General features: G+C 43.2%; 1 protein-coding gene across 2 annotated transcripts in view; it reads left to right on the plus strand.

The window, feature by feature from the left end:
• Positions 1–13,756, plus strand: part of BRIP1 (BRCA1 interacting DNA helicase 1) — a 561,638-nt gene that overhangs the window by 329,887 nt on the left and 217,995 nt on the right. The window lies entirely within an intron of this gene.

Here is a 13,756-nt window from a genome sequence, read left to right on the forward strand (position 1 = left end):
TCATCCAATCATGTGCAAGCAAAAATCCTGTTTTTTATTTTATTTTTTATTACCTTTCACATAACTGGGTATTCAAAGTGAACTCGGCTTCACCTCATTTACTAAGCTAGATGAAAATTCACTTTCCAAAGTGAACATGGGCTATTCAACACTATTGTGTCCTATAGTACATACCACTGAGTTCAGTGGGTACCCTGAGTTTAACACTTTGACTAGATTCGGTTTTTGAAGGAAACTTCAGTCTATATTTCCATAGTTTAGCAGCAAAAGAGGTAAATATTTACTTTTATGGAAAAAAAAAATTGGCCAGTTTAGTTTGGTGACAGAATATAACATTTGGTAGTGTTATAAATGTCAAAACTCTGTACATAGAAACAAATAACCCTGGTGTAGAGTCTGCTCAGTTCTCTAATCAGTGGGTTTAATACCTGTAATTGTATTATTTTCTGTTCACAGAGAAAATAGGTTTACTATACCTGCCTATCTATTACATTGTCTTATGCTTCCATCTACATATTAGCCTAAAAAAACACGTCCTTGTAAATTCCGTAGAAAATATGATCTCAGTTTCTTTAATGCTGGATTAAGACTTGCATAACAGCTAATCAAGTGCTTTCATTTTGTTCTGAAATAGCATCTTGTTACTGGATGTTTCAGCATTGAAAAGCTGCTTGGATTTACTTAATTGTAAAAGTAATAAAAGGTTTTGGAACATGCTCTTTTATACAGTCATCTGACAAAAGTACACCTCATGGAAATTGTCAACTTTTTAAACATATTTAAACAGGCAAACATTTGATCTTTAGTGCCTACAGACAAAGGTGATATACCTATAAAAAAATAAGAATTGATTTTTAATAATATATCCAACAAAAATATCACCAGAAGTACTGATTTACTGTCAAGAAATGTGACTTCACGTTTGGCCTCAGGAGCTAGTATTGCCCCTTTTAGCAAAAATGACTTCTAACCTCATAAGTGCCTCTGACATCAACTGGGTGACATTTTTGACCACTTCTCCATGCAAAATTCCATCAGATACAACATATTTGTGGGTTTACTTGCATCAACTGCCTGATTTACATCCCCGACAACATTTAATTGGGTTTTAACAACTTCAGCTCCAGAAACTTTTACCCCCTTTATGAACAGGGATTTTTTTGCTATTCAGCACTGTGCTACTCTTATTGGCAAGTGCGCGGTCATGCCACATTGTACCCAAATGAACAGTGATTACAAAATCTTCCATTTTACTCAAATTAGTTGATGCAAAAATGAATACACCCCACAACAAAAACTACTACCTCCAGTATTTTGTATGACTGCCATGATTTGTAAGGACAGCACGTCTTCTAGGCATAGAATTAACAAGTTGGTGACATATTGCAACATCTACCTTTTTCCATTCTTCAAGAACAACCTATTTTAGAGACTGTAGACATACTTGGCCACTGAATCACTTTCACCCTGTACTATTTCAGAAATGCAACAGTGGCCTTAGATGTGTGTTTTGAATCATTATCATGTTGGAAAAGTACATGAAGACCAGGGGCACGGAGTGATGGTAGTATCTTCTCTTTCAATGTAGAGCAGTACATCTGTGAATTCATGATGCCATCAATGAAATGCAGCTCTCTGACACCAGCAGCACTCATGCAGCCCCACAGAAAGACACTGCCACCACCATGTTTCACTGTAGGCACCATGCATTTTTTTTGTACGCCTCACCTTTGCGATATTATACAGTTTTTAAGCAATCCGTTTCAAAAACATTTATCTTGGTCTCATCATTTCAGAGTATGGATTCCCAGTAGTTTATTCTTTTTGAGCATGTGCACTGGCAAATTCTAGGCAGGCTTTTTTGTGCATGGGGTTTAGGAGAGGCTTTCTTTGTGGACGACACCCATGAGTGCCATTCCTCTGCAGTGTACGCCATATTGTATCACAGAAAACGATCACCTCAGTTTGACTTTCTAGTTCTTTAGCTAACTACAGTGAACTTGCATGGCAATTTTATTCAACCCCTCTCATCAGGAGGTGCTCCTGCAGAAGTGTTAACTTCCATGGGTGGCCTGAACGCCTCTATGAGATGGTTGACGTTTCATCTTTGTTAGATTTTTGTATCACTTTTGCTACAGTATTCTGATAAGTAAAGCTTTGCTGATCTTCTTGTAGCCTTCACATTTCTTGTGTAAAAAAATAATTTCCTTTCTGAGGCCTTGTGAAATTTCTCTTATTTGAATTGGGTTTTCTTTAAGTCCTCTTGTAATCAACTGTCTGCTGGACATCTGTTTAATGAATAATTAGTCTGAGTATACCCCCAAGTAAAAATGTCCAAATTGGGCCCAATTAGCCATTTTCCCTCCCTGGTGTCATGTGACTCGTTAGTCTTACAAGGTCTCAGGTGTGACTGGGGAGCGGGTGTGTTAAATTTGGTGTTTATCGCTCTCACTCCTCTGATACGTGTCAATGAAAGTTCAACACGACACTTCATGGCAAAGAACTCTCTGAGGATCTGAACAAAATAATTGTTGCTCTATATAAAGATGGCCTAGCCTATAAGAAGATTGTCAAGACCCTGAAACTGAGTTGCAGCACGGTGGCCAAGGCCATACAGCAGTTTAACAGGACAGGTTCCACTCAGAACAGGCCTCACCATGTTCGACCAAAGGAGTTGAGTGCTCGTGCTCAGCTTCATATCCAGAGGTTGTCTTTGAGAAATAGACGTACTGCCAGTATTGCTGCGGAGGTTGAAGAGGTGGAGGGTCAGCCTGTCGGTGCTCAGACCATACGCCGCACATTGCATCAAATTTGTCTGCATGGCTGTCTTCCCAGAAGGAAGCTTCTTCTAAAGATGATGCACAAGAAAAAAAGCAGTTTGCTGAAGACAAACAGACTAAGGACATGGATTACTGGAACCATGTCCTGTGGTCTGATGAGACCAAAATAAACGTATTGGTTCAGATGGTCTCAAGCATGTGTGGCAGCAACCAGGTGAGGAGTACAAAGACAAGTGTGTCTTGCCTACAGTCAAGCATGGTGGTGGGAGTGTCAATCTGAGGCTGCATGAGTGCTGCCGCCACTGGGGAGCTACAGTTCATTGAAGGAACCATGAATGCCAACATGTACTGTGACATACTGAAGCAAAGCATGATCCCCTCCCTTGGGAGACTGTGCTGTATTCCAACATAATAACGACCACAAACACACCTCCAAGACAACCACTGCCTTGCTAAAGATGCTAAAGGTAATGGACTGGACAAGCATTTCTCCAGATCTAAACACTATTGAGCATCTGTGGGGCATCCTCAAACGGAAGGTGGAGGAGCACAAGGTCTGTAACATCCACCAGCTCCTTGATGTTGTCATGGAGGAGTGGAAGAGGACTCCAGTGGCAACCTGTGAAGCTCTGATGAACTCCATGCCCAAGACGGTTAAGGCAGTGCTGTAAAATAAACACAAAATATTGACACTTTGGGCCCAATTTGGACATTTTCATTTAGGGGTCTACTCACTTTTGTTGCCAGCGGTTTAGACATTAATGGCTGTGTGTTGTTACAGCAAATGTACACTGTTATACAAGCTGTACACTCACTACTTTTACATTGTAGCAAAGTGTCATTTCTTCAGTGTTGTCACATAAAGAGATATAATAAAATATTCCCAAAAATGTGAGGGGTGTACGCACGTTTGTGAGATACTGTACATTTACCCGACAAAGAATCAGGGATGCTTGGAATTGTGTAATTTTGTATATATTAAAGATAAAGTCCTTACTTTGAGAAAGAACTGCTTGGAAGTTCTTTCTTTGCATATACTGTATATATCTATATACAAGGTTTCTTCTTTGCTTATTGCTAAGGTTCCAGTATGTGTTAGCTGTGGAACAAGTACAATCATTATGCTTTCTGTAGCTTGGTTCTTAACATGCAACTGGTCCTTAAACAACCACTCAGATCCCTTCTCATCTGGCTTTGCGTATCATGTTACCTTGTCGTTCACAAGACATTCTAGGTCTTTTCTGTCAAGTGGAGAATACATTTAAAGATTCTTTTACCAGCTGGTTAACAACATTTGGTCTTTTGCCAAAGTACTTTTTTAAGTTGCTGACTCTCTTCATTCAGCATCACTTTAAATTCTTACTGGAACGTTTTCCTGCCTTTTATTATTGAAGCTAAGCTAAGATACTATTGTGCATTAAATATTCTTATATTCTAGGTACAAATTATTTCAGTTTGATCATCTATGACCTACACACAGGCTTATATTAGATATACACTTATAACATACTGTATGTGTGGGCAATTTAGGAGTATACATATGAATATCTCAAGCATTAGCATTACCAAGCACTGGGTATTACAGAAATTGCTGGTGTTCTCTTTCATAAATTAATCCCTTTTTGCAATTGTCAAAATTAAAACACATTTTGTAGTCCAGGAACATGGAACTTGAACACTACACCCCTGATCAGGTGCACTGGAGGTGGTGATAATATGAAGAACAGGAGGAACAATAGTTGCCTCAAAAAAAGTATGTCTATGGGCAGTGACATGTGGATATATCCTTGCTTCGTCTCTGCTTCCTGCTCAAGGTGACTAGGTCACCTTCAGCTGCCTGAACTCTCTACTGTTACCAGCAGCTTGTTCATGAGCATTCAAAGCTTGGCCTTGTACCCTCAGCTTTACCATTTGCCTTGCTATAAACATATTGGCCCATTGAAACATGTCACAGTCCTGTTGCCCTGGGTGCCTCCAGCTCTTGATCCACGATCAATGGTGCCTGCATGGCACACATCACATTTTGTCACGTTACAACCAAAAACATAAATGTATTTTATTGGGATTTTATGTGATAGACCAACACAAAGTGACACATAATTGTGAAGTAAAAAGGAAGATAATAAATAGTTTTCAAGTTTTTACAAATAAATATCTGAAAAGTGTGGAGTGCATTTGTATTCAGTCCCCTTTAGTCTGATACCCCTAACTAAAATCTAGTGGAACCAATTGCCTTCAGAAGTCACCTAATTAGTAAATGGTCCACCTGTGTTTAATTGAATCTAAGTATAAATACAGCTGTTCTATGAAGCCCTCAAAGGTTTGTTAGAGAACCGTAGTGAACAAACAGCATCACAAAGGCCACGGAACACACCAGACAGGTCATAGATAAAGTTGTGGAGAAGTTCAAAGCAGGCTTAGGTTATAAAAAAAAATCCAAAGCTTTGAACATCTCACAGAGCCCTGTTCAATCCATTATCTGAAAATGGAAAGAGTACACAACTGTACCAAGACATGGCCGTCCGCCTAAACTAACAGGCTGGGCAAGGAAAGCATTATTCAAAGAAGCAGCCAAGAGGCCCATAGTAACTGGAAGAGCTGAAGAGGTCCACAGTTCTGCCCACAGGACAACTATTAGTCGTGCACTCCACAAATCTGGCCTTTATGGAAGGGTGGCAAGAAGAAAGCCATTGTTAAACGAAAGCCATATGAAGTCCTTTTTGCAGTTTGCGAGAAGCCATGTGGTGGACACAGCAAACATCTCACGGAGTACTGTTCAATCCATCATCTGAAAATAGAAAGAGTATGGCACAACTGCAAACCTACCAATACATGGTGATAGAAAAAGAGACCTGGTGCAGGGTACAACCCCTTCGGATTTTATAGGCAGACCAGGTAATATAGTAAAAAATATGAACTTTATTAGTATACATGCAGTAAAATCGCATAGCAGTGAATCAAAAATCACATAAAAAATGTATCAAGTTACAATGTACCCAAATAATACATTGGTATGGAAATTAGCTGCCCTAAATGCAATTCTGGGCTAGCATATGCACATACTGACAATGACACCTGACATGTTTCGGACCCTGCAGTCCTTCTTCAGAGGCTTATGTCATATTGGATCCTGAATATTCTATAATGTAAATATAGTATATTAGTAATATAGTAAAATAATATAACAATGCATAAAAAAAGAAAGTATATGTTATCACATCAAACAGAAAAACAGCAATAGAAGTTGTACTTACAAAAATGATGAGGAAATCGTTAATACAAACAACCAGGTATTTGGTGGTCAATGCTCCCACAGATCGAAGGTGTGGCTTTGGTGGACCCAAATGGTGATACAGGGTAGGAGGGCATGAAGGAGAGGAAATGGAGAGATGGCCACTGTCCCAGCTACAAGAACCCTAGGCATAGGAGCGTAGCTCCTGACAAATTGTGGCCAGCAATCCACTAAATCTGATTGAGTGAAGCAGTGGGATATTGTCTTAATCTCTATATGTAAAAAGAGAAAAAACATGGGAGGAGGGTGTCAGGATTAATTTGAAAAACTGCATTTACTCGGTCTAATGCTGAATAAATCAGACTTTCAGAGTGGTAAAGGCATAGGTATGTATTCAAGTATTGAATGGTGGTGACAGAATCATGTTGTGGGGATACTTTTTTTTCAGCAGGGGTTGATGGGAAGATGTATGGAGCCAAATACAGGGCAATCTTATGCCCTGTACACACGGTCGGACTTTCCAATGACAAAATCTGACGGATTTTACCCCAAACTTGTCTAGCATACACACGGTCGCACAAAGTTGTCAGAAAATCCAATCGCTCTGAACGCGGTGACGTAGAACACATACCATGGGACTTTAAATGGGCCAGTAGCCAATAGCTTTAGTCTCCTAATTTATTCTGAGCATGCGTGGTACTTTGTCCGTCGGAATTGTCTACACACGATCAGAATTTAAACGATCAGATTTTGTTGTCAGAAAATTTGTGTCGGAAATTCCAACGGAAAAAATCCGATAGAGCCCACACACGATCGGATTTTCCAACAACACGATCCGATCGCACATTTTCCATCAGTCAGACCGTGTGTACAGAGCATTAGAAGAAAACCAATTAGAGTCTGCAAAAGACTTGAGACTGGGGCGGTGGTTCACCTTCCAGCAGGACAACGACCCTAAACATACAGCCAGAGCTACAATGGAATGGTTTAGATCAAAGCATATTCATATGTTAGAATGGCTCAGTCAAAGCCAGACCTAAATTCAATTGAAAATCTGTGGCAAGACTTGAAATTTGCTGTTCAGACGCTCTCCACCCAATCTGACAGAGCTTAAGCTATTTTTCAAAGAAGAATGGGCAAAAATGTCACTCTCTAGTTGTGCAAAGCTGGTAGAGACATCCCTAAAAAGACTTGCAGCTGTAATTTCAGTGAATGGTGGTTCTACAAAGCATTGCCACACTTTTCACGTATTTAGTTGTAAAATATTTGAAAAGCATTTATCATTTTCTTTCCACTTTACAATTATGTGCACTTTGTGTGGGTCTATCACATAAAATCCCAATAAAATACATTTAAGTTTTTGGTTGTAACATGACAAAATGTGGTACATTTCAAGGAGTATGAATACTTTTTCAAGACACTGTACTGTGTGTGTATATGTATATATATATATACATACACACCATGGTTTGCAGACTCTACAACGTATACACGTACTAAATAATATCTTTTTCCTTTTATATAGTAAAAAATAAAAAAAACTGTGGTTATTAAATATAATCAAAAGGAAGCTCAATATCGGTCTCAAAAAAATGTGTGTGTGTGTGTCTATATATACATATAGATATATATCTATATCTATATCTATATATATATATATATATATACATACACACTATCTCGCAAAAGTGAGTACACCCCACACATGATTGTAAATATTTTATTATATCTTTTCATGTGACAACAATAAAGAAATTACACTTTGCTACAATGTAAAGCAGTGAGTGCACAGCTTGTATAACAGTGTAAATTTGCATTGCACTCAAAATGACTCAACACAGCCATTAATGTGAAAATGTCCAAATTGGGCCCAATTATCCATTTTCCCTCCCCGATGTCATGTGACTCTCGTTAGTGTTACAAGGTCTCAGATGTGAATGGGGAGCAGGTGTGTTAAATTTGGTGTTAACGCTCTTACTCTTATACTGGTTACTGGAAGTTCAATATGGCACCTCATGGCAAAGACCTCTCTGATGATCTTAAAAAAGTATTGTTGCTCTACATAAAGATGGCCTAGGCTATAAGAAGATTGCCAAGACCCTGAAACTGAGCTGCAGCACGGTGGCCAAGACCATACAGCGGTTTAACAGGACAGTTCCAATCATAACAGGCCTTGTCATGGTTGACCAAATGAGTTGAGTGCACATACTCGGCGTCATATCAAGAGGTTGTCTTTGGGAAAATAGACTTATGAGTGCTGCAAGCATTGCTGCGAAGGTTGAAGGGGTAGGGGCAGCCTGTCAGTGCTCAGACTATAAGCCGCACACTGCATCAAATTGGGTTGCATGGCTGTCATCCAAGAATAAAGCCTCTTCTAAAGATGATACACAAGAAAGCACGCAAACAGTTTGCTGAAGACCAGCTTACTGGAACCATGTCCCGTGGTCTGATGAGACCAAGATAAACTTATTTGGTTCAGATGTTGTCAAGCGTTTGTGTCAGCAGCCAGGTGAAGAGTACAAAGACAAAAGTGTCTTGCCTACAGTCAAGCATGGTGGTGGGAATATCATGGTCTGGGGCTGCATGAGTGCAGCCGGCACTGGGGAGCTACCGTTTATTGAGGGAACCATGAATGCCAACATGTACTGTGACATACTGAAGCCGAGCATAATCCCCTCCCCTTGTAGACTGAGTCGCAGGGCAGTGTTCCAACATAACGACCCCAAACACACCTCCAAGTTGACCACTGCCTTGCTAAAAAAAAAAAAAAAGCTGAGGGTAAAGGTGATGGACTGGCCAAGCATGTTTCCAGACCTAACCCTATTGAGCATCTGTGGGGCCTCCTCAAACAGGAGGTGGAGGAGCGCAATATTTCTAACATCCACCCAGCTCCATGATGTCGTCATGGAGGAGTGGAAGAGGAGACCAGTAGCCTGTGAAGCTCTGGTGAACTCCATGCCCAAGAGGGTTAAGCCAGTGCTGGAAAATAATTGTGGCCACACAAAATATTGGCACTTTTGGCCCAATTTGGACATTTTCACTTAGGGGTATACTCACTTTTGTTGCTAGCAGTTTAGACATTAATGGTTGTGTGTTGAGTTATTTTGAAGGGACAGCTAATTTATACTGTTAAACAAGCTGTACACTCACTAATTTACATTGTAGCAAAGTGTAATTTCTTGATCATACATCACGGGACACAGGAGCTTCATTACATAGTGGGTTATATAGGCACCTCTGGTGATTGTACACTGGCTAACCCCAGTTAAGGAGAATTCCTCCCCTATATAACCCCTCCCATATGGGAGGCACCTCAGTTTTTTCGCCAGTGTCTATGGTGGTTGGTCACGTAAAACGTGTGCTATGAAGAAAGCTCTGTGCAGGTCCCTGCAGGGGCCTAAGGGCTACAACAAACCAGATCCATATCTCGGGCCGATATTTGACTCCCAAAATGGTATGGTACCCGGGCCTCGTCTGCCGAAGAAACGAGGTTTGGCCTGTAAGTCCTCTCCTATTGGAAGACTGGGCTCTGGGAAAACCAGACTTGGTGTACTGTTTACACAGAGCGCTTGAAAGTTTCTGGCAGAGTCTTTTACATGGTCCAGGTAGGAGGCTCTTCTGAGAAAGAGCCCCAGATAAACCTGAAGGTTGGCTAACACTGCCCGCCGTGATGGGTGAAGGCTGGAATTTGTCTGTTTCAGCAATTCCTGCGGCGAGGACAGGTAAGGGAAGTTAATCCTATATATATAATTATATGATGGATTTCTTCATTTTGAGTAGTTGTATGTCTTACCAGGTTTCCACCACTAGAGGGAGTAAGAGCAGCCTGATGCATACTTACATGCCTTTCAGTACACACGCTCAGTGAAGCCTGGTTCTCCAGCTGTCTCACGTCTCCACTGCAGTCCCTGCCACAATAGAGATAATACAGGGGTCCTACGTAGTCTGGGGGTCCCACGCAGCTCCGCTGGAGTTTTCCTTTCCCCCCTGGATTCCGTGGTCCTCGTGCACGTGCGCGCCGGGCGCGCTCCCGGCCTAATGGAGGAGGGGGGAGTGTGGTTGTGAGCCGCGCACGTCAGTGTGCACGGCGCTGTACTGCGCAGGCGCCAGGCGGCAGTTTTAAAAAGCCCAGAGCGTCAGGGGGCTGTAAGTGGAGACACAGGAGCTGTGGGCAGTAAGTATCCCAGGGGATTGGATCCAGGCAAACCTTAGACACCTACTCAGCATCAGGTTGTGCAGTTTAAGCATATATATTTATTGTGAGACTTTAAGCACAACAGTGATTGCACTTTGTACTAGTACCTCTGCTTTGTAGCTTAGGACTATGTCTCCTCGTAAGAGGGTCTCAGGGGGAGGTAACAAGAGCACTGGTAAATCACCGCCTAGGTCCAGGGGTTCTAAAAGTGCCTGTAAGTTACCACCCCCCCCTGCAAGCCTGGAGCCAGCCTCTCAGGATGAGTCAGTGCCCCTGTCAGGTTTTGCAGCCTCTCCTAATGTGCCAGCCCCGGTATATGTCACTGAGGACTCCCTTAGGGCTACATTGGAGGGTTTTGAAGGGAGAATAATGAATTTTATTTCTACTTCCCTGAAAGATAGCAGGAAAAGGGGTAGATCCCCTCCCTGCTGAGATTCCTCTCTCAGATGAAGTAGAGAATTATGCAGAAATTCCTCATATTCTGTGTTTCATGATTGATGCGATTTTGGATTCTGTCCAACAAGCATCACGTTTGTCTCTCCTGTTGGTACACATGCGAAGGACCCTATGGCTAAAGAATTGGGCAGCTGAGCTGTCATGCAAGAAGCATTTGATTGGGTTCCCGTTTAAAGGGGAACGTTTGTTTGGAGAAGAATTAGAGAAATTCGTCCAAAAAATTTCAGGGGGTAAATCTACTCTCCTTCCAGTCAAAAGGAGCAAACGTCCTTCGTTTAGGCGTGCTCTCTTTCCTGGAGCATCAAGCTCTAAGCAGTGGCAACGGCCTTCTCAACCCTCCTCTACCGGAAAGGCTCAGGGTCGGGCCCAGTGGCAGAAAAAGTCTTGGGGGCGAAAGCCTGCCGAGCAGAGCCCAAAAGCTTCCTTGTGAAGGGTCGCCCCCGCTCGGCCGAGTGGGGGGAAGGCTCCTGCAGTTTGCAGGAGCCTGGCGGGAAGAGATCCGGGACAAGTGGGTGATCTCTTCGGTATCTCTGGGCTACAGGCAAGAGTTTCAGGAGATTCCACCTTCTCGCTTTCTAAGGTCAAGGATCCTCAGGGATCCAGTAAAGCAAAAACCGCTATTTCTGGCCTTAGATTACTTACTATCCCAGGGGGTGATAGTAGAAGTGGACCCAAAAGAACAGGGTTCAGGGTTTTACTCGAATCTCTTAACCGAAGCCAAATGGAAGTGTCAGACCTATCCTAGATCTGAAGGATCTGACCCGTTTTTTACGCATCCGGTCCTTCCGAATGCAGTCAATCCGCACTGTGGTCTCCTCCCTTCAAGGGGGAGAGTTTATGGCATCAATAGACATCAAGGATGCATATCTCCATGTGGCAATTTTTCCCGCACACCAAAAATTTCTAAGGTTCGCGGTAGAACGGCGCCATTTTCAATTTGTGGCCTTGCCATTCGGGCTTGCTACGGCCCCTCGAGTCTTCAAAAAGATTCTGGACCTTCTCTTGGCAAACCTAAGAGCTCAGGGTATAGCCTTCATGGCTTATCTAGACGATTTGCTTCTCATGGAGAAAACATTAGCTTTCCTGAACCACAGCGTTACCAGAACGCTAGAACACCTGGGACGCCTAGGTTGGATTATAAACCTAGAAAAGTCGTCCCTACAGCCTGCCATTAGGTTGGAATACCTGGGTATGATCATCGACACCGCTCAGGGCAAGGTGTTTCTTCCAAGGCCAAAAGCCTTGGCCATTGGGGATCTGGTGCGCCTAATTCTGGGCAGGAGATCTTCCCCCATTCGATTGTGCATAAGGAAAATGGTGGCCTCCTTCGAGGCCATCCCATTCGCCCAGTTCCACTCAAGGCCTCTGCAAAGATGCATCCTTGCGGCTTGGAACAGGAAGCCCCAATCCTTGGATCTTCCTATGCGTCTATCCCCAGGGACACGCAAGAGTCTCGTCTGGTGGTTACAAACCAAGAATTTGCTGAAGGGCAAAACTTTTCTTCCTCTTCCATGGAAGATTATCACGACAGATGCTTGCCTGACAGGCTGGGGAGCAGTGTTGGAGGAGACGTGCTCGCAAGGGAAATGGTCTGCGATCGAGAAGCTATTGCCCATAAATGTCTTGGAGATCTGGGCAGTTTATATGGCTCTCATAAAGTGGTCTTACAGAGTACGAGGTCTCCCTGTTCGGGTTCAGTCCGACAATGCCACAGCAGTGGCTTATATCAATCACCAGGGCGGTAACAGGAGTCTGGTTGCGCAAAAAGAGGTGAATCGCATACTTGTCTGGGCAGAAAAGCATGTTCCGTGTCTTTCTGCAGTCTTCATTCCCGGAGTGGAAAATTGGCAGGCGGATTTTCTGAGCCGCCAGCAGTTGTGCCCAGGAAAATGGGCTCTGCACCCCAACGTGTTTCGGAACATATGTCACAGGTGGGGTACTCCAGACGTAGATCTGTTTGCATCCAGGTTCACCAGGAAACTGGACAATTTTGTGTCAAGGACAAGAGATACACTTGCTCAGGGGTCAGATGCTCAGTTCCCTGGGATCAGTACAATCTATGCCTTCCCCCCGAGCCTGCTTCTGCCGCGGTTCCTGGGAAGACAAAATCGGTCCTTTTGGTGGCCCCGGCTTGGCCCAGGCGACCGTGGTACGCAGAGATCATGAAGTTGGCAGTAGGCAGGCCATGGATCCTCCCTCTCCGGCCAGATCTGCTCTCACAGGGTCCAATTTACCATCCTGCTTTACACAGTCTGAATTTGACGGGTTGGCTGCTGAGACCCACATTCTGAGAGACCGTGGCATTTCGGGGCCAGTCCTTCTACTCTGGTCAATGCCAGAAAGCCGGCCTCCAGACTTATTTATTACAAAATCTGGAGGGCATATGTTTCCTGGTGTGAACTCAGGAAATGGCATCCTAGAAAGTATGTCATTAGCAGGATCTTGGCCTTTCTCCAGTCAGGCCTAGAAATGAATTTGGCCATAAGCACTATCAAGGTGCAGATTTCGGCCCTGTCAGTGTTTTTTCAGAAGCCACTTGCATCGCATTCCCTGGTGCGGGCTTTCATCCAGGGGGCCATGCGGATAAGACCGCCAGTCAAACCTCCGGTATGCCCATGGGATCTGAATTTTGTTCTCTCGGCTTTGCAGGGGCAACCATTTGAACCTTTGCATCTGGCTTCATTAGTTCTCCTGACTAAAAAATAGGTTTTCTTGGTAGCCATATCCACGGCTAGAAGAGTATCAGAGCTAGCAGCTCTTTCCAGCAAGGAGCCGTATCTGATTATTCATAAGGACCGGGTGGTCATGCGTCCCAACAGGTCCTTTCTACCTAAGGTGGTTTCGGGATTCCATTTGAATCAAGACGTAATCCTACCATCCTTTTTTCCGGACCCACAGTCCGCAGAAGAAGAATCTTTGCACACTTTGGATGTGGTTAGAGCAATCAGTATATATCTTCAAGCAACTGCTCAGATAAGGAAAACTGATTGCTTGTTTATTTTGCCGGAAGGCCCTAGGAAGGGCCAGGCGGAGTCAAAATCCACTCTCTCAAGGTGGATTAGACAGGTTATTTCTCAAGCCTATAGTGTTAAA

This window comes from Lithobates pipiens, unplaced genomic scaffold, assembly GCF_037356315.1.
Source record: "Lithobates pipiens isolate NorthernLeopardFrog02 unplaced genomic scaffold, aLitPip1_a1.2 Scaffold_16, whole genome shotgun sequence".
Taxonomy (NCBI): domain Eukaryota; kingdom Metazoa; phylum Chordata; class Amphibia; order Anura; family Ranidae; genus Lithobates; species Lithobates pipiens.